Here is a 22,173-nt window from a genome sequence, read left to right as displayed (position 1 = left end):
GATGTATAAATATATAGTTTATATAAAATAATGTTCATAAATCAATTTCCTAAACTTAAACCTCTAACCTTTGTTTGGTTTCACTTTTTAAACTTTTTTTTTTCTACTTTTAAATGAGACCACACTTAAGCCTCAAGCTTTATTTTTTTGACAGACATTTTTGTCCACCATGGACCTGTGTAACTTTTTTTAATTGATGCACAAGGGTTGAGCAAGTAAGTACTTCTGAGGGTGCGTAAATGTATGTGTGCAAATGGATTTGTTGTGTGTGTTTAGTATAGATAACAACATACCTGATTCTTTCTGCAAGTCTCCTTTCTTTTGGTCTGGCTGATATAATGACCATGTCATTAACAGGGTTGCCAACTCTCACGCATCTGGCGTGACACTCACGCATTCAGCCTCACCGTGAGATTGAGGCTGAATGCGTGAGTGTCATGCCAGATGCGTAAGAGTTGGCAACCCTGCATTAACTGGACCAGGCTTCTGGCTTTTCCTCATAGATCTGAAGCACTCAGACCTAACCGTGACCTCTCCTGACTCCTTGTTTGAAACTGTGATTAACATAGAGGTTAGGGTATTGCATTTCAGAAACACAAAATATTCATGATGTTAACCTATCACTCTGCTAACATTATTAACGTTGCTTCCTCACTGTGCTATCTTTGGCTAGTAAAGAGCCAATGAGCTAGCATGTATCGTTTTTGGTAAACTCAAAACAGAGGCTTGTTAACTTACCTTCGTAGTTTTTTATATAGCTGGACACATACAAATTAAAACCTTTGTCCTTTTTTGATGTTGGTGTCTTCGATGTGGTCTGGAAGATCCGATGTACATCGTTTGCCGTTATACTCGGCAGGTCCTGCAGCGATCGCGTAAAAAACGACATAGCTACAGCGTACGCTACCGTGAACCGGAAGTACTGAAGCTGGCTGAAGAATGCGGAAGCACCAGAACGGAAGTGCGCGGCATTAAGCCTATTATAAATTAATCCATCATCCATCATTAAGCCTATTATAAAATTAATCCATTAATTTTACTTAGTTATATCTTGCTACAGATTTATTTGTATTAATAAAATAGTTACTTACATTTGTAAAAGTTGCCGCCTCCGGTGTTTACGTCCGCCATTTGCAATTTTATTTTGCACTCTGCCGCGTCTCCGCGTTGGATTATGGGAAATAGGGGTCGGGAGAGTGTACATCGTATGTACCCTCGAAATCAGATTGCATTGTGGGTAAGAAAGAGTGAACAAATGTAGGGAATGAGATGTGGGGAATGAATTCGGACACCACTACAAAATGGCTGACACCCGAAATAGTGCACTATTTAGTGGATAGGGCGCGGTTTCGGACACAGTACTGACTGATTCCTACGGTGGCCGGGAAGTGCAAAGCAACATTACAAAGACTGAAACACTTTTACAAAGCTCGAGACAAATTTACATTTTGGAAAACAAATTAACAAGACGCAAAACACTTTTACCAGTCCCGAAACACATTTACAAACGATAGATTCCTCACGGAAAGGGAATGTACCACTTACCGGAAGTGACGAGTGAAAGCGGGTGACACGTGTCGTTGGTGAGCGCGGTCAATTTGTTTTGTCATTGTGGAGTATATGGCGTGAATTAAGTTTATGGTGACCGAACATGGAAACGGCAAACACATGAACAGCTTAACGTGTTTTTATAGGACGCGTACCAGACGGAAACACAGGGGACTTCTCGACAGCGCTAAGCAAAGTAAGTGTAGCAAAACGCTAGCTATCTGAGGACATGTGAATAAAAGTGAGTAGTAATGCTAATGATTTTTCGAGCGGCTTCTAACTTTCTATTTTGAAACGGCACTCTGTCCATTTCAGCAGAACAAACAGGCTTGGTCTGTTTTTTTCTGCTCAGGAGTGTACAGTGCCAGCCAATACATTTAGTTGTAACTGCAAGATTTTAGTGAGAAAAGCAGTTTCATTGTTGCCCACAGCTGGCACAAGTGAAAATCAAGTTTTTCTAGTCGAATATTTAAAGGGTGACGCCCGTTTCACACTATGGAACGCCAGGCAGTTCAAATATACGCGAATTTTAACACGTAGACAACGCGTAGACAACACGTCAACAACACGTTGTTTGCACGTTGTTAACGTGTTGTCTACGCGTTGTCTACGTGTTAACTTTTCACGCGTTGTTTACGTGTTGTTAACGCGTTGACTACGCGTTAACAACACGTAAATAACGTGTCGATTTCATGTGATTCTGAGCCATTTGGCCACTTGTCCAGTTTGAAGGGGTGAGTGTTGCACTTTTCCATTGGCTGCTGAGTAGTAGGGTTAAACCATTTCTGTAAGCCTGGGGGGTTTGCCTGCCACTATTTAACATACTAAGGATCCTCTAATTTCTTGGTCCTTTTCTTTTGTGTAGCCTATAAAAATTTAATATTTGGAGTGCAGTTAAGACTTAAAATAAATTGTAAAGTTATAAACCCATTTTCAAAAAGATAATTTGCCTCCTTTTGCTCCAATACTGCCTATTTTGGTAAACAAACCCATTAGAGGGAATTCATGCTTTTTTACACCATTCATCAATCTTTAGTTCTCATTACATCAACAATTGTGTGGCTGCAAAGTTACAACAGTGGTACTCATTAAATGTTGGTTTAGGATACAGTCCATTGTAATAAATATGTATTTGGAAAACATGTAACTTTAGTCTTTGAACATTTTTATTAAATGTAGGTTATGACCCGCGAGGAGGGGGGGGTAACCTTATATCCCGATGAAATGGTAAAATAATGACAATGTCATGATTTAACCAGGTGCTTTGGGTGGGAAACACTGTTAACATATTTAAGATGACAAGTCTTAATTTATATATCAAGCAAGCACAGTGTGAATACTGCTGAAGATGCCTACTTCATTTCATAGACAGAAAAGGTTACAATCTGCATCTGACTCCATCAAAAACACCCACAGAGCTAGACAATCATGAGAAAGGTTATTATTTTTTTTTATTTCACAAACATAACATTTTAAAGATACCCCATCGATTGCCCATCACACAGTCATTGGCCCATGGTTTTATAATGCAATCCAATAAAACACCACCAGAATAATTAACCAGAGATCAATCAAGATCTTCCTGACAAAATCTCAAAAATATATTATATCCTTCATAAACATATCATTTATTTCAGGGCAATATTGTGTTCATATTGTTCGGTCCAGACCCTGTAAATGCCAAGAGTGAAAGTAACCCCTACAGCCATCCCATATGCTGTAGTCATATGCTGTAGTCACCACCAGTGGTGGTGGTGTAGTGGTCTACACCACATAACTGGTAATCAGAAGATCACTGGTTCGAGCCCCACAGCCACCACCATTGTGTCCTTGAGTAAGACACTTAACTCCAGGTTGCTCTGGGGGGATTGTCCCTGTAATAAGTGCACTGTAAGTCGCTTTGGATAAAAGCGTCTGCCAAATGCATAAATGTAAATGTAGTGCTCAGTTGCAGGATTAGCAAATTTTCTGATGTGTAAAGAGGACATGGTATGATATAAAGTCTGGCATTTCCCCATAATAGCATATTGCCGCAGTGCATGTCAAGAAAGATGGAGTTGCTTGAGGTGAAGACATGGGCTTGAACTCAACCGACTGTTAGGACGCCTGTATTGGTAACAGTTTACATGGTGCAGAAAGGCATTAAATAAATTAAACAAATACAAAGAAATACAAAGGAATATCAGACTGAGATGATTATGACTGCAACAGATAGCAAAGAGAACGTGACAAGCGCTTTGTCTTCTCGGCGTGTTTGATGTAGGCGTGAAGAACCGAGGGATGACTGGTGTCTCAGAAGGACAATCTCTCCTGTTTGCAGCATCCATGGAGAGGGCAGATATTCTGATGGGGTCTGGCTGCTGCCGTCTTCTCCGTTTAAACTCTTCCTGCACACTGGACATGCTGTGTGGCCATAGAACAGAATATAGTTTACATTAGATTTGGGCAGTTTTATTTTAGTCCTATTTCACACAATGCTCATGCTGTTCTTTGACCATTGTCTGGCAAGTCAAATATACCTCAGCAAAATCCTCCACTGCTAATGTTAAATGACTGGTATAGTAGGGCAACTTCAGCATTGGTGATTAATTTAGCATCTAATAATGTATAGTTGATTGTAATTTGACATTCCTTTAAGGCAATTCTAAAGGTAAAGCTGGCAAAATTCTATATAAGAGCTTATTGTTCTGTGCCATTAACCTCCATTCCTCTCCAAACTATTAACACATTAATTAGCCACATATTTGCACTGGGCAACACTCTGTTCCTTCATTACAATAAACAATAGGAAATGTTTGAGTTGACCCCATATAAATGTTTCTACCAGGTAGCCAAAGCATGTTCTAAATTCCTTTAGGTCCTAATACCTGAATTGAGCAGTGTGAATATCATATAAAGTACTAAATGGTAATTTGTAGTAATAGGTGGCAATTGATATTGACTAGTAGCTATGTACATTGTGCTAACCTCGGCCACCCAGCTGTAGGCTATTCTTAACATAACTATCCTTATTAACTAGGCTCCGTACATGCTTACTAATTTAATTGAAAGTGGGTCTCAGAAATTGACAGCATTGTGTTGAACAGATTTGCGCAGCGGTGTTCATGATACTAACGTTAACCATTCAACTTCGGATTGATTCACTAATCTTCTCTGCGTGGAAAAGCCGTCAACAATCCTTCCTCCAGTGCATGATCATGTTTTGATTCAGAAAGAGGGGCCGTTTACAGACGGTGTTAGTTGAGTGTTTAGTCTCACTGTAACTAATTTATCATCTGCATATACCTGATGAGCTTGTGGTTCCCGTCAATGTGCCACAGCATAACACTACAATGCATACGTAATTAAACATACCTTTATGTGGGTGGAATGTTTCCATAGCAGGATGGAGGAAGAGACCAACTCTGAAAGTTGCAAGTCTTGTTTGCCCCCTTCGCTTTGGTCCTCTAATGGGAGTATTTTGTCTGAACATCCTCAGCCTGAAAAAGTGACAGAAAATGTGAGACCGGGAAATGCAAAGCCAAAAGCCTATATAGACCATGTCCAGAAAAACATACATAACATATCCATAACTAATGGCAAGTGGTTAGTTGATGTTAAAATAGGCCTATTAAATATTATACACGCAAAGTGGTCATTTTTAGGACATGCTCGGCTGCTTTAATCATAAGATGTACTATGTTAAACTTAGATGGCGCTTGTATGCAGTGAGGCAGAATTTTGGCTGAATACAAAAGCCATGTAAAGCATCTCATATAAATCTGATGTATATGGAAAATCCAGCTCCTTGCCCCACAAATGGCTGCCTGACAAAGGATAACTAAACCAGTCAACTGACATCTAAACATGATACAACACACAAATTTGACCAAATAGATCTACAACTGATGGGTGACAAACGACAATGACCACCATACAGCTACAGTCACACCGACCTGTTCACAGTTGGGGGCCTGGCCAGGGGGGAAGCGATCCTTTCCCAAAGCATGGAAATGGTGATGTCAACAAGGTGTCATGTCTTATACAGAGATCTTGCGTTCACTTGACAAAGAATGCTACATTCAAAGATTAAACAATCAATAATATGACATGTTACTGGAAGGCAGGATGGAGTTAGATAACGTTACTGACAGACCATAATTCCACTGCCATCAATAAATATTTTAAACTGAGCTGCTGAAACATTCAACGTGAGTGCAGTCCTCCAATTATTAAAACCTTTAACTGCAGTAATGTTTCTATCAAAAGGTGCCATTTCCACGCATTGCATTTTGCTAAGTTAGCTTGCTACATAGTTAGGCTAATGTTGGCAAACACTACAACACACACACTTCAACCCCAATGAAATTCACCGAGATGCAGAATATATTATTAACACCACTTTAACATGATTTACTTAAATTACTCCGTCAAATGTTTATTATGGTTAAGAGGAGACTCCAATAACATTAATAATGTTGCATGAGGAACGCAAACTTCACGTTACACCTTTTGAAACACACGGTGAATTGGGGTCCTTTACAGATATTTCCCAGCTAATTCAAAGTACTCACCTTTCTACAAGACTCTCAGAAGAACTCGGCTGCTCCTGTCTGTTCTGAATTCGTTCAATTATATGATTATATCTGCTACTCATGTAATCTTCGCGATTCCGCATACTGCACCGTCCGCATCCAAACAACCGGACTGAAGCAAGCAGCAGGTCTCAAGCACAGATCAGAGAGGCTGCAAATGAGTGGAGGAGGGGAGGCAGTGTTGTGATTGGCTGCAGCTTAACAAGCAATTAAGCAGCCTGTAACACTTGCACTTGTATTACAACACTAGAAACCAGTATCAGAAGATCCAAATATTTAAGGTTATATGCACTGATTTTAGGTAGTTAAAAATAATTGGAATATAGGCTACCTAATTTATAATAAGTGTCCTGATGCACAGTTAGTTAAATGTAAGACATAATCACAAATTGTGTAATTATAATAATTTATTGAGAATTCAGTATAATCAAAACTGAGTTGAAGCAGCCAAATATGAGCAGATATAATCTAGGCAATGAGTGATAGGCCACAGCTTAACAATTATATCATGCTTCCTGCAACAGTTGCTCTACTTGGTTGGTTAAACCCAAAGCCCAACCTATTGTAGCCATCAATGATTGTCTACTAGAACCATTATCTTTTAATTAACTATTTTGATCATTTTCTTATACCATCTGTTCAGAGGCTTCCATCATATATTAAAGATTGATTTATTCAACAAGATATCAACATTAAAAAAGTTACCCAATGATGTTATTCTGGCCACTTTAGATGTGGAAAGCCTCTACACAAATATCTTCCTTGTCAGAGGTCTTGAGGCTCTTGAGTATTATTTAAGACTGCACTGAGGAAGCACTACAACCCTGTACATTTATTTGTGAGCTGATTTGGTCCTTAAACTGAACTACTTCTCCTTCATTGAAGTTTTCTTCCTACAATGTAAAGGAACATTAATGGGTTCTACTTTTGCACTGGAATATGATAATTTATATGTTTTTGTTTTTACCAAACGGGTGCCATTTCCACTAATTTTTCATGAAGAACACATTTTTTTTTTTTAAACCTACAAGTTGAAAGATATGTTAATCCTCCAAAAAATACATATTTTTCCACCTCAGGCACAAAATCCTTATTAATATTATCCTTTTATTCAGGCAAGGGAGCCTTTCTTGTACCACCCCGTTAGAGTAGTAATACAAGAAATAGATTTTTAAAATCTAATGTTTTCCTAATAGTAAAATGTCCTTTTTGGAAACCATCAATAGAAAGTCTGTAATTTAATAAAAAAAAATTATTCTTAGATTTTTAATCTTGAAATATGAATTTGACATTTCAATGGCCTCATTGTTTGTACTGAAAAACAAATTCACTTAAAAAATACAAATAAAGTTACATTTATCTGATTAGTCCACACAACAAGAACATCATTCAACATTCATTTATGTAACATTTCATTTCCATTCCATAAAATTTTAACAAAATGACCCTGTGACAGGGTGGTAACTGATGTGGCGGGGTGGTTCACTGTTACAGGGTGGTATGGACAAAGTGTTTCTCTATATGAACTGCTGGTTTTAACCTTTATAAAACTGGGGGATGGGAAACATTAAAATTGGAGATGTAATGGAAAACTTTGGTCATGCTCTGAATACCTGAAAAGAGCATCATAATGGTGAATGGGAGAGTCGCATCCACACATCCCTCTAAACTACAAAAAAGCTGCTCAAAGAGTACCCAAAGAGGTTGGATGATCATTTAATGGAAAAAGATACAAAGATATTATTTGAGAACATTGCTATTACATTCAGAAATGGGGATGCAAACTTTAGAACCAATGATATTTTGAACATTTTACAAAAAATTATTAACAAACAATTTTTGAACAATTTATTCCTTGTAATAATGAAAGAACATTTTCTAGACTTTGTTCATATACATCACAATACTTTTTGCATTCAACTGTATAAAAGGAAGTTGTACAATAAATAAAAAACATAAATGATGAGTCAGTGAAAGAGATAGTGAGAGAGTGAGTGAGTGAGAGAGTGACTGAAAGATATAGTGAGTGAGTGAGTGAGTGAGTGAGTGACTGACTGACTGAAAGATATAGTGAGTGAGTGAGTGAGTGAGTGACTGAAAGATATAGTGAGTGAGTGAGTGAGTGACTGACTGAAAGATATAGTGAGTGAGTGAGTGACTGAAAGATATAGTGAGTGAGTGACTGACTGAAAGATATAGTGAGTGAGTGACTGATGAGTGACTGACTGAAAGATATAGTGAGTGAGTGAGTGAGTGACTGAAAGATATAGTGACTGACTGACTGACTGAAAGATATAGTGAGTGAGTGAGTGAGTGAGTGACTGACTGAAAGATATAGTGAGTGATGAGTGAGTGAAAGATATAGTGAGTGAGTGATGAGTGAGTGAGTGAAAGATATAGTGAGTGAGTGAGTGAGTGAAAGATATAGTGAGTGAGTGATGAGTGAGTGAGTGAGTGAGTGAAAGATATAGTGAGTGAGTGAGTGAGTGAGTGACTGAAAGATATAGTGAGTGAGTGAGTGAGTGAGTGAGTGAGTGAGTGAAAGATATAGTGAGTGAGTGAGTGAGTGAGTGACTGAAAGATATAGTGAGTGAGTGATGAGTGAGTGAGTGAGTGAGTGAAAGATATAGTGAGTGAGTGAGTGAGTGAGTGAGTGAGTGAAAGATATAGTGAGTGAGTGAGTGAAAGATATAGTGAGTGATGAGTGAGTGAGTGAGTGAGTGAGTGACTGACTGAAAGATATAGTGAGTGATGAGTGAGTGAATGAGTGAGTGACTGACTGAAAGATTTAGTGAGTGATGAGTGACTGACTGACTGACTGACTGACTGACTGAAAGATATAGTGAGTGAGTGAGTGAGTGACTGAAAGATATAGTGAGTGATGAGTGAGTGAGTGAGTGAGTGAAAGATATAGTGAGTGAGTGAGTGAGTGAGTGACTGACTGAAAGATATAGTGAGTGATGAGTGAGTGAAAGATATAGTGAGTGAGTGATGAGTGAGTGAGTGAAAGATATAGTGAGTGAGTGAGTGAGTGAAAGATATAGTGAGTGAGTGATGAGTGAGTGAGTGAAAGATATAGTGAGTGAGTGAGTGAGTGAAAGATATAGTGAGTGAGTGATGAGTGAGTGAGTGAGTGAGTGAAAGATATAGTGAGTGAGTGAGTGAGTGACTGAAAGATATAGTGAGTGAGTGAGTGAGTGAGTGAGTGAAAGATATAGTGAGTGAGTGAGTGAGTGAGTGAGTGACTGAAAGATATAGTGAGTGAGTGAGTGAGTGAGTGAAAGATATAGTGAGTGAGTGAGTGAGTGAGTGAGTGAGTGAGTGAAAGATATAGTGAGTGAGTGAGTGAAAGATATAGTGAGTGATGAGTGAGTGAATGAGTGAGTGACTGACTGAAAGATTTAGTGAGTGATGAGTGACTGACTGACTGACTGACTGACTGACTGACTGAAAGATATAGTGAGTGAGTGAGTGAGTGACTGAAAGATATAGTGAGTGATGAGTGAGTGAGTGAGTGAGTGAAAGATATAGTGAGTGAGTGAGTGAGTGACTGAAAGATATAGTGAGTGATGAGTGAGTGAGTGAGTGACTGACTGAAAGATATAGTGAGTGATGAGTGAGTGAGTGAGTGAGTGAAAGATATAGTGAGTGAGTGATGAGTGAGTGAGTGAGTGAGTGAGTGAAAGATATAGTGAGTGAGTGATGAGTGAGTGAGTGAGTGAGTGAAAGATATAGTGAGTGAGTGAGTGAGTGACTGAAAGATATAGTGAGTGAGTGAGTGAGTGAGTGAGTGAAAGATATAGTGAGTGAGTGAGTGAGTGAGTGAGTGACTGAAAGATATAGTGAGTGAGTGAGTGAGTGAGTGAAAGATATAGTGAGTGAGTGAGTGAGTGAGTGAGTGAGTGAGTGAGTGAAAGATATAGTGAGTGAGTGAGTGAAAGATATAGTGAGTGATGAGTGAGTGAATGAGTGAGTGACTGACTGAAAGATTTAGTGAGTGATGAGTGACTGACTGACTGACTGACTGACTGACTGACTGAAAGATATAGTGAGTGAGTGAGTGAGTGACTGAAAGATATAGTGAGTGATGAGTGAGTGAGTGAGTGAGTGAAAGATATAGTGAGTGAGTGAGTGAGTGACTGAAAGATATAGTGAGTGATGAGTGAGTGAGTGAGTGACTGACTGAAAGATATAGTGAGTGATGAGTGAGTGAGTGAGTGACTGACTGAAAGATATAGTGAGTGATGAGTGAGTGAGTGAGTGAGTGAAAGATATAGTGAGTGAGTGAGTGAGTGACTGAAAGATATAGTGAGTGATGAGTGAGTGAGTGAAAGATATAGTGAGTGATGAGTGAGTGAGTGAGTGAGTGAAAGATATAGTGAGTGAGTGAGTGAGTGACTGACTGAAAGATATAGTGAGTGAGTGAGTGAGTGAGTGACTGAAAGATATAGTGAGTGATGAGTGAGTGAGTGAGTGAGTGAAAGATATAGTGAGTGAGTGAGTGAGTGAGTGAGTGAGTGACTGACTGAAAGATATAGTGAATGATGAGTGACTGACTGACTGACTGACTGAAAGATATAGTGAGTGATGAGTGAGTGAGTGAGTGAGTGAGTGACTGACTGAAAGATATAGTGAGTGATGAGTGAGTGAATGAGTGAGTGACTGACTGAAAGATATAGTGAGTGAGTGAGTGAGTGATGAGTGACTGACTGACTGACTGACTGAAAGATATAGTGAGTGAGTGAGTGAGTGATGAGTGACTGACTGACTGACTGACTGAAAGATATAGTGAGTGAGTGAGTGAGTGATGAGTGACTGACTGACTGACTGAAAGATATAGTGAGTGATGAGTGAGTGAGTGAGTGATGAGTGACTGACTGACTGACTGACTGACTGAAAGATATAGTGAGTGAGTGAGTGAGTGAGTGAGTGATGAGTGACTGACTGACTGACTGACTGACTGAAAGATATAGTGAGTGATGAGTGAGTGACTGACTGAAAGATATAGTGAGTGATGAGTGAGTGAGTGAGTGAGTGACTGACTGAAAGATATAGTGAGTGATGAGTGAGTGACTGACTGAAAGATATAGTGAGTGATGAGTGAGTGAGTGAGTGAGTGAGTGAGTGACTGACTGAAAGATATAGAGAGTGATGAGTGAGTGAGTGAGTGAAAGATATAGTGAGTGATGAGTGAGTGAGTGAGTGAGTGACTGACTGAAAGATATAGAGAGTGATGAGTGAGTGACTGACTGACTGACTGACTGAAAGATATAGAGAGTGATGAGTGAGTGACTGACTGACTGACTGACTGAAAGATATAGAGAGTGATGAGTGAGTGAGTGAGTGAGTGAAAGATATAGTGAGTGATGAGTGAGTGAGTGAGTGAGTGACTGACTGAAAGATATAGTGAGTGATGAGTGAGTGAGTGAGTGACTGACTGAAAGATATAGTGAGTGATGAGTGAGTGAGTGAGTGACTGACTGAAAGATATAGTGAGTGATGAGTGACTGACTGACTGACTGACTGAAAGATATAGTGAGTGAGTGAGTGAGTGATGAGTGACTGACTGACTGACTGAAAGATATAGTGAGTGATGAGTGAGTGAGTGAGTGATGAGTGACTGACTGACTGACTGACTGACTGAAAGATATAGTGAGTGAGTGAGTGAGTGAGTGAGTGATGAGTGACTGACTGACTGACTGACTGACTGAAAGATATAGTGAGTGATGAGTGAGTGACTGACTGAAAGATATAGTGAGTGATGAGTGAGTGAGTGAGTGAGTGACTGACTGAAAGATATAGTGAGTGATGAGTGAGTGACTGACTGAAAGATATAGTGAGTGATGAGTGAGTGAGTGAGTGAGTGAGTGAGTGACTGACTGAAAGATATAGAGAGTGATGAGTGAGTGAGTGAGTGAAAGATATAGTGAGTGATGAGTGAGTGAGTGAGTGAGTGACTGACTGAAAGATATAGAGAGTGATGAGTGAGTGACTGACTGACTGACTGACTGAAAGATATAGAGAGTGATGAGTGAGTGACTGACTGACTGACTGACTGAAAGATATAGAGAGTGATGAGTGAGTGAGTGAGTGAGTGAAAGATATAGTGAGTGATGAGTGAGTGAGTGAGTGAGTGACTGACTGAAAGATATAGTGAGTGATGAGTGAGTGAGTGAGTGACTGACTGAAAGATATAGTGAGTGATGAGTGAGTGAGTGAGTGACTGACTGAAAGATATAGTGAGTGATGAGTGAGTGAGTGAGTGAGTGATGAGTGAGTGACTGACTGAAAGATATAGTGAGTGATGAGTGAGTGAGTGAGTGACTGACTGAAAGATATAGTGAGTGATGAGTGAGTGAGTGAGTGAGTGACTGACTGAAAGATATAGTGAGTGATGAGTGAGTGACTGACTGAAAGATATAGTGAGTGATGAGTGAGTGAGTGAGTGAGTGAGTGAGTGACTGACTGAAAGATATAGTGAGTGATGAGTGAGTGACTGACTGAAAGATATAGTGAGTGATGAGTGAGTGAGTGAGTGAGTGAGTGACTGACTGAAAGATATAGAGAGTGATGAGTGACTGACTGACTGACTGAAAGATATAGTGAGAGAGTGAGTGAGTGAGTGAGTGACTGAAAGATATAGTGAGTGAGAGAGTGAGTGAGTGACTGAAAGATATAGTGAGAGAGTGAGTGAGTGAGTGAGTGATGAGTGACTGAAAGAGATAGTAAGTGATAGTAAGTGAGTGAGTGAACCAAGACAGGAAGCAGAACCACCCCATCACATCCCTTACCACCACGTCACAATAAAACATGTGATGGGGTGGTACATTTCATCCCAAAATGGCTGCAGATCTCACATGTGGTCAAATTCCTCACATAGAATAAATGCATTCAATCTGAAATATTATAATATAATTTTCTTTGCATTAATAATGTAAAAAATGTAATAAAAACAGTTTTCCCTATCTATTTTCCATGATGGGGTGGTTGGTTTCAGCTTGACGGACACTGCCTAACATGAAAAAGCAACAAATAAACAAAGTAAAAGAATGTCAGTACTTGCCTGCTTTTGTTCATGGTGGCTATAAGGCTCAAATTATGTCATTTCCACTTTGTGATGTCATTTAAAGCAACAGTACATTATTTATAGATAAAACAAGTTAGTGTGACAGGTGGTAAGTCAAACTGAGGGACGCACACAAATCATAAAATATTTACCCAAAAATACGATTTATTTTGAATAAATATATCTCATATATACAGGGACACACATAAAATCCTGAAAATAATAAATGTTTGAAAAAAATGTATAACTTATTTGGTGATATTTTAGATGCAAATGTCATGTTGGTCAACACGGACATGTGAAATTGGACATGTACGAATGAAAAATGATTAAAAATAGTATGCTACTCTTTAAGAATAGTATTTTATCATATATCATGTTAACAAGAACACTTCATTTAATAATTTTAAGCTTTGGAAACACACTTTGGGACATTTTTTGTGCCTTATGCATCTCATCAAACGTTGCGGACACAAATGGCAGCCGTTTCATAGAATAACTATTTTACACAGTTATGTTTTTAACACTAACAGACACCTCCTGACCTTACGTTCTCAGTTGAATATGATCATAAACATTTGACTTTTTTGGATATGTGAATCGAATTATGCAGTGGCAGCCTCATATAAAAAATAAATAGATAAGACTACAATCTGCCTAGCCAGGAATATGGTTTACCCAAGAGCTCAGATGTCATTCTAATGAGGAACTAATTGATAAAGCTGCTGCAATGAAAAATAAAGCTTTTGGGACAGAGCCTCCTCTTTACAGTGTGTTGATGAGGCTTACCAAGGTGCATTTAAATTCTAGTTTGATCTTTTACAAAAAAGTGTCAAATAGGGTAAAAATTACTCTGTCAGAACACTATTCTTAAACACTGGCCTATTTTGGCCTCTGATCCGGCATAAGCATTAGCATACCCAGCATTTTAATGATCCTCCCCTCTTTGTCTATAGAAGAGGTCCTAACTTATGCAACAAGCTGGTGCAGGGCTAACATTAAGGCAGGTTCTAAACAGAATATTTTAGCTCCACTAAAAGATGGGAATAATAAACTGGCTTTAATAAGGTTTTAGGCTTTAATAAGAATTTTAAGGATGACCTAGGAGTTTGGCACAGTAGTGTACATCTGCTGTCAGGACAGTCAAATCAGTTACTATCTGACCTAATTACAAACTTTCATTCTAATCCTGACAGTCTTTGGAAGGCTGTACATTTCATCAAAATGGGTAATATCACCTGTGTACATATGTCTGAGTGCTTAATATCCAAGGGCGCCGTAAAGGGGTGGAAGGTTAGGACGATTCTAAGGGCCCAGGCTGATTTAGGGCCCAGAAGAGCAGACCCCCCTTTTTCTTTTCTTATTTCTTTTCTCTTTTTTATACATACATTAAATGTGCTAGGGCCCCTCATGCACTAAATGTGTATTTTGTCCGTTTTGACCATATATTTAATATTTAAAAAACAAATAATGTATTTACTGTTTCAGTCACACCCCTCCCCCTCACAATGGTTCATTCCACCTGCGCTGTCCGAGCTACGATCGCTAGTGTAGCGTCTCTTGCTTATTGCACTTGCTATGATGCAGTGCAGACAGTGACACGCAGGCATGTCACATCAATAGTCAGGGCATCAAATACGGAAAGAAAAGAAGGAAAGAGAAGACAGAGAACGCCGAAGTCGACAGTATGTCACACAGTTTTCCAAAAAGAAAGGTAGCTTGCCCTATTCCTGTATTCCAAAACTTTCAGAGTTACTTATTTTTGTTGCTACATGACCTGCTTTTATCTAGCTAGCTTAGTAAAATAATTACTGAATTATGATTTACATCCAACAATAATAACATCTCTGCTGTCTCCGGGGTTATCATGTCGCATGGACACAGATTCAGCGGCTGCGGCACACCCACGTCCTCCTTCCCCCACGTCCCCCGTCCCCGTCTCAGCCGAACAAGGTGAGCCTGAGCGCGAAACTTCACGAAGATTGAAGCCTCTAAACACGTCTTATCTACTGTGTTCGCCACATGATGATAACTTTACAAAACAAAAAGTAATCTACACGCTTCAAAAATTACAAAATCAGTTTGCCGTGTGTGTGTCGTGTGTTCTGTGAAGTGACAGTGCTGCTGCTACGATCGATGCTGTCAAACTTGACGTTCAATGTGAATAAAATGCCCCAGAAAAAATAATATAAAATTGAATAAAAAATGTGTCTGTAGTAACCATTGGCTATAAGGAGTATACAAAATAGATATTTTAATATTTTATATTAAGAAAACTAAATAGGCCAATAAAAATAATATGGTTATTATTACGTGTGTGTGTGTGTGTGTGTGTGTGTGTGTGTGTGTTTGACTTATACAGTTGCAGAGTCAGCTTTATTGTCTGCACCTCGTTCTCCTATTGATTTCAAAATACAACACTGATCTGACTTGTGAATTTGAAGATGAAGTCAAACACCTCAACTCTGTATATAGGGCCACTTTCCCAGGGTGTCAACAGCATTTACAAGATGCAGCTGCAGAGTTTTTTTGGGCAGGTCTGCATAGTTTTGCGAATATTTTGCACACTGCCTGTGACCGTTGCTGGTGGTGAGAGAGCATTCAGTAAGCTGAAACTGATAAAAAATTATCTGAGGTCTGCTATGTTGCAGGATAGACTTTGTCACCTTGCCATACTATCCATTGAAAGCAAACTGGCAAGAAAGCTGAACTTTGATGATTTGATACATGATTTGCCAGAAGAAAGGTACGCCGCTGGGCCATTATAAAGTGATGTTGAACATAACTTTGTTAGACCTGGATAACAAACAGTTGATGTCTGGTTCAGTACTTGTTTAGTCCTGGACTGGTTTAGGCCTGGCATTACTCCTGGTGTGTCTTGATTTTGAGCCCTTTTGGCCTAGCTAGTTTTATTCCTGGACTGATTTAATTATGGGTTAGTTCTAGCTGATGATTCCTGATTGAGCAGTTTGACCCAGCTAAAGCTTGTTCATGTAAAGTACATGTCAATATGTGTACATTATGTTCTGTTGTGCTTGCAATTGCAATTGAGATAATAAATGTTCTCCCTTTTATGTAAACAAGTACATATTTCTATATTTTTTTTCTTGTTTTTGTAGGCTTTGTACTCATCTTTAGACATTTTAACTATGCAATGTGCTAAGTATCTTTTTTAAAGTATACTGGGCATGTTTATTGAGTTAAATTTTATCTGTAAAAAATGTAGGGGGCCCAGAAATTTTGGTTTCCATAGGGCCCAGAATTTCTGGCGGCACCCCTGTTAATATCTAAACCAGGGGAGACCAACCCTGCTCCTGGAGAGCTACCTTCCTGCTGAGTTTAGCTCCAACACACCTGCCTGTCATTTTCAAGTAATCCTAAAGACATTGATAAACTGGTTCAGGTGTGTTTGATTAGGGTTGGATCTAAACTCTGCAGGAAGGTAGCTCTCCAGGACCAGGGTTGGTCACCCCTGGTCTAAACAAAAAGAGGTCCGTTTAGGTTTTAACAAGCCCCATAATTAGTCACATTGTGCCCTCTGCTGGTCAAAGCCCTACATTAAATTAAAATGCTGAAAAAGGTTCATGTTGTTTTCAAAAGACATACAGTATTTATTACAATGGTCTGTATCCTACACCAACATTAAATGAGTACCACTGCTGTTAGTTTTTCCCGCACAACTGTTAATGATTTTTAAGATAAAAAACTAAAGTTGCTGAATGGTGTAAAAACCATGAATTCCCTCAATGTGTTTGTTTAACAAAATAGGCAGTAAAGGAGCAAAAGTGGCAATTTATCTTGATGAAAATAATAATAATAATTTATTTTAAGTCCTAAAACTGCAATCCAAATATTACATTTTTATAGGCTACACACAAAAGGAAGAAAAGGACCAAGAAATTAGAGGATCCTTAGTATGTTAAATAGTGGCAGGCAAACCCCCCAGGCTTACAGAAATGGTTTAACCAACGTTAACAACACGTAAACAACACGTTAACAACACGTAAACAACGCGTGAAAAGTTAACACGTAGACAACACGTTGACAACGTGCAAACATATGAGGTGTGATTTATGCACTTTTTGGCGATCGCTTATGGCGCTTACTCCGTGCCAAAATCAAACATTCGACCGACCGATCGAACGTCTATCCGAACGTCTATCCGAACGTCTTGTACTTTTGAGCGTCTTACCGAGCGGGTTGACCCACGTGACGACCTGACGTGACGTCAACGTCTTGAAAATAGCAGTTTTTTAACCATGCAAGTATCCAAGCTAATGTGTAAAGACTATAAATGGACATTAAAGGCACTAAATACAGATGTTTTACCTAAAATACTCAACCATTTCCTGCATTCTGCTGCACTTCCCTGAATAAGCCTTTGAAAAAAAGGTGTTGTAGGCTAGGCCTATTCTAAGTCTTTCTGAGGGATTAACTGAAAAAGATACCACCTGTATATCATGACTTTCTCTGTATTTCATGACTCTAATGTTTCAAACACCAAACTCACCTATTGTAACTGTACATACATACAGTGGTAAGCTTTTTTCTGTCAAACTGATTAATTATATATTGTCTGATATATTGTTTTACAAGTAAGAGTTAAAAGATATAAGAAAAATGATTTTAATTTAAAAGTTTTCAATGCCATATGGGACCATGTTGTCATTAATTGCCCATTCACTTTTCATGGTAAGTTACCATTGGTAACACATTGAGAAAGACGCAGTTAAGATTATTCAATAGACTTTGTTCATGATTTCGTTTTCTTCCTTCTGAAATTGCCTTTGCTGCCTCCGCTGACTCGTGGGCTGAGTTACTGTAACATAACAAGCTGTTGATGGTTTTGGATAGGCTACTCTGATAGATGAACTCTGATATATACATTTCTTCTGTCAGAGAGAGAGAGGTCACTGTTTCTAACATGAATTTTCACTGTCTCTCCTGTTCTCATCTTGTAAACATATTATTAAAGTGGTTTGCAGCATGGCATTATAATCGTCCCAAATCCTTGTTAATGTAGGCCTAGAAAGACTTCTGAAAGATTGCATATTTTGACATTAGAAAGAGTGCTAATAATAGTATGTTAGAGACTAATATATATATAATAGGCTATATAATCATTATAATATATAATAATTATCTTAATCCTAATTTATGTTTCTGTATAAGCAATTTTTTTCACGGTTCTTATTCACGTTGGAGGGAAAAAACCCGGCCAATTCCTGAATATTGATTAATCTAAATTAGATAATGCAATTTTCCGAAGGGGTGCAACGAATAAAACGGGCGGAAACACAAGCACGAAACTTGTAGTCTTGTACATTGATAATAGTATACAATTTATTAATAACATACATTTTATTTATAAATTGGGTGTTCGTCAACTGACTGCATGCCGTCGGAGTTTCCAGTGTTGACAGCTCCGTAAAATATCCTTGGATGAGCTGTAGTTTTGCTGTAGGCCAAAGCCCGTCTACGGACATTCTCTGTAGGCCTATTATAGCTACTGAAAAGTAGGCTAGCTAGCCTACAATACACAAATAACATTTTAAATTACTTCCGTCTATGAACAAATAAAGTAGCCTTGATGTCATAAATACAAAAGCACAGGCGCGTCGTTAGACATGGGCATCCGGGGCTTCAGCCCGGATGTTTTTTTATAGCCCGGATCTCAAAAAATTGAATTTATTGATAATTATTATTATTTTTTAATAATTTTGTATTTATTTAAAAAATGTACCGGTCTTTTAATCTATCCTTCGAATCATGTATTAAAGACGATTAAAATGTGTTCAAGCAGATCAAAGTTACTATGGTTACAGAATGCTTGTATTTAGAGTGCGCACCAGAGGAGAGAGCCTGAAAGAGTCATCGGTTAACTTACAGCTTTAGGGCTTGACTGTCATTGTTGTTTGTGGCTTCTGGTGGTAGCTATTATGGACATTAGACACTTTTTAAAAAGTATAATAAGGAGTCATGAACGATACGAGGGAGGCAAGAAGAGTTATCTACTGGCGCCGTTCCCTCATCATTAAGCTCAGGTCGGTGAAGGCTCTTAAGCAAACCCTGGTCTAACTTAGCCTACTAGCCCTGTAAGTTACTCACTGTGGTATTAATGCAGAACATGTACTGTATATATAAAGTACGTGGGACCTTACTATTTCGCCTATAGCTAAACCATTTTGTGAGCCATAATCCGTTTCTCGTGAGGAATGTAGATGAAGTAGCCTATACATCTGATTTGGCGATTGAAACACGATGTGTAAATTATAACGTTATTCAGGGATGTAGTGGAGGCTAAACAGAATTAACAACAACTCATTCACTGTTTCATTCCTATCATTGAACTTCAAGTCAGATGACTATGCTGCGTTCACGCGAATAGCGCGTCAGGCGCGAGTGCTTTCTATGTTAAGTCAATGCAAAGACGCATTACGCGCGTAAAATATTCCTGCGGCGCGAATGAGGTGTAGAGCGCGGCTTTGCATTGACTTAACATTGTAATCACTCGCTTCGACGCGCTATTCGCGTCCGTGTGAACGCACAGTCACCGTTAGGTCCACCAAACCTAGCTCCTGGAGCAAATGGTGAAACTCCTGAAACCCTCCGAGGGTCTGGTGGATCCACACCCTTATGCTTCCTCCCCAGAAAAATAGAAGTGCCCCCCAACAACACACACATCCCGAGGAATGGACGCTCCCGAAACCGACGCTGCACATTGCACCTTTCCCGAAACCCCAGTTTCCTACTCCCAGAGGAATGGACGCTGGATACAGTGCCCCTCTTCCCTATTATTTATGTTTATAGCTATGTTATTTAAATGTATATAGTTCTCTTTACAAACCTATACAGAGTGCCTGTGTTTACTGTCTGTTGAATGCCCTCTTTACTGGACCTGCACTGTCTATAGTTCCTTTTCCAGACTTATACAAGCAGACTGTTGGAGTGATTTGTGTGTGTGTGTGTGTGTGTGTGTGTGTGTGTGTGTGTGTGTGTATAGATAGATAGATAAATAGATATAGATAAATATAGAAAGATAAATATCTATATACACATTATATATATAGTTTTATATTCATTTTTTTAAATATTATTTCATATTCATGTATTATTTATTTGTGTTTCTGTGAATAGCTGTTACAGTTCTACAAATAAAGCATTCTATCTTTTACCTATCATTTAAAATGCTAAAACAATGCACCTGAATGCAGGAAATGAAGTGTTTAATGGCCAACATTTCCTGGGGGAGGTCCCCAGACCCCCATTTATATTATTATTGCTTATTATTATGTGCCTATGAGTAGAAGAAGTAGTTACCAAAAGCGGTGGGGGTGGGTGGTGGGGACTGGGCTAAGCCCCCAATGTATCAAGATCCTAGCAACGCCCCTGCAAAAGCATGATTTTAATACTAATCCCTGCCCTTACCCTTAAACTTAACTTAAAAATGCATTTATATCACATCCATAGAGATTGCAGCTCTTTATTGGAAACAATTGAAATGAAACGACTTTTTTATAGATGAAATATAATCTATTTTATTTTTGTTGACAGACATGCAGCGCATGTTCAAACTGTTGTTACTAATCTGCGATTTTTATAATTCTCTGGTAAATGTTTTATTATCAACCATATCTATTTGTCCTTATCAGGCAAAATATTGATGTTATTTTTTACATGCACTTTTACTAAAAAGAAAAACATGCCATTGTAAATCATAGTTGTATTACAAGTAAAACATATCTCCGCTCTAACATATTTTGCTATGCAATCATGTGCAAGCAGACAAAAAAATATTTTTGAATAACTGTTATATTAAGAGAAATCTGTATCCTTCAAATAATAGCTTATTTGTAAATTGGTTATTTGATTACGCTATTTGTGGTTATATGGTAAATAGTGAGAAGTTAAGAGAATAAATTTAACTTGCACGTCAACACGAGCGTCTCAGCAGGCTTGTTTTAGCACCATGACACAAATAGCCATCCTAACGTAACAATTTTGATTATTGAACTATAAGAAGAAAAAAAATGCCATGCAGAAAGAATAGGCCTAGGCTACTTTCAAAAAAATTTTTGTATATTATTCTCGCCAATTTTACAGTTAACGAAGAGAAATGGTCTGATAAGATTATCAATACACAGTACACTTGCCTACGTTGAATTTATCTCTTCCTTTTAATCTTTAGGCCAAAGGTGTTTAAGTTTACGGCCCGTCTTTGCGTGGAATATAGGCAGCTTTACGACCAATTGTAAAGACCTCTTGCACGCCCATTACTCCAGTTCGTGGACCAATGCGGGGAGGTCTGTCTCCTGCTGCGTTAATTTAGTTGAATCTGCACCTATTCCGCTCACTAAATAGCCTACATTGGATTTTTTTTAAAGACTCAGCAGGGCGGAGTTTCTCAGTCTTTTCTATTTCTCAGTCTCATTGGTCAATTCTATTATACTGTACATCTTATTCAAATTATTCCTCTTCCACATTTATTTATTGTTATTTATTATATTTCAGTTAACAATCATATAACCATAAGTTGTAATTGATTTAAACTATATACAATTCTTATTATTACTCCTGAAATTAAGTCAGGGTTACATTACACTCTTAAGGGTATCATAAAGTAGACATGTAGGCCGGCTTTGCATTTGATATGTCAATTTGTCTGATATAAATGGTCAGGATATTTTATGTAGCCTACTTTATATGATTCATTGTCTATGATTTTTATATTTAGGCAAAGCAGATGGGATACTGATTGCAGTTTTAGCTGCATTTGAATATGGTAGAGCGTATTTCTATTAAATAAGACACATTCGAAATTAGATCTATTCCTAAACCTTCCGATTTAATGGGAGATATATAAAAATTATGTATAATATCGTGCTTTTCGAAATAGCCGTTAAAGCATGCCAGATTTGTCAATAATATTTAGCCTCTGCTATATTTAACTTTAATAATAGCCTACACCGCACATAACTTTCTAAG

At 38.4% G+C, this 22,173-nt stretch overlaps 1 long non-coding RNA gene across 1 annotated transcript in view; it reads left to right on the top strand.

Moving 5' to 3' along the window:
- Window positions 1-1,624: 1,624 nt before the first annotated feature.
- Window positions 1,625-22,173, top strand: part of LOC127620315 (uncharacterized) — a 37,119-nt gene continuing 16,570 nt past the window's right edge. Inside the window, exon 1 of the long non-coding RNA XR_007967694.1 lies at window positions 1,625-1,744. This is a non-coding gene — a long non-coding RNA (uncharacterized LOC127620315). The remainder of the gene's footprint in view (window positions 1,745-22,173) is intronic.

Source organism: Xyrauchen texanus, chromosome 26, assembly GCF_025860055.1.
Source record: "Xyrauchen texanus isolate HMW12.3.18 chromosome 26, RBS_HiC_50CHRs, whole genome shotgun sequence".
Taxonomy (NCBI): Eukaryota; Metazoa; Chordata; class Actinopteri; order Cypriniformes; family Catostomidae; genus Xyrauchen; species Xyrauchen texanus.
The sequence above is the reverse complement of the archived record's forward strand: the minus strand, read 5'-3'. Positions and strand labels throughout refer to the sequence as shown.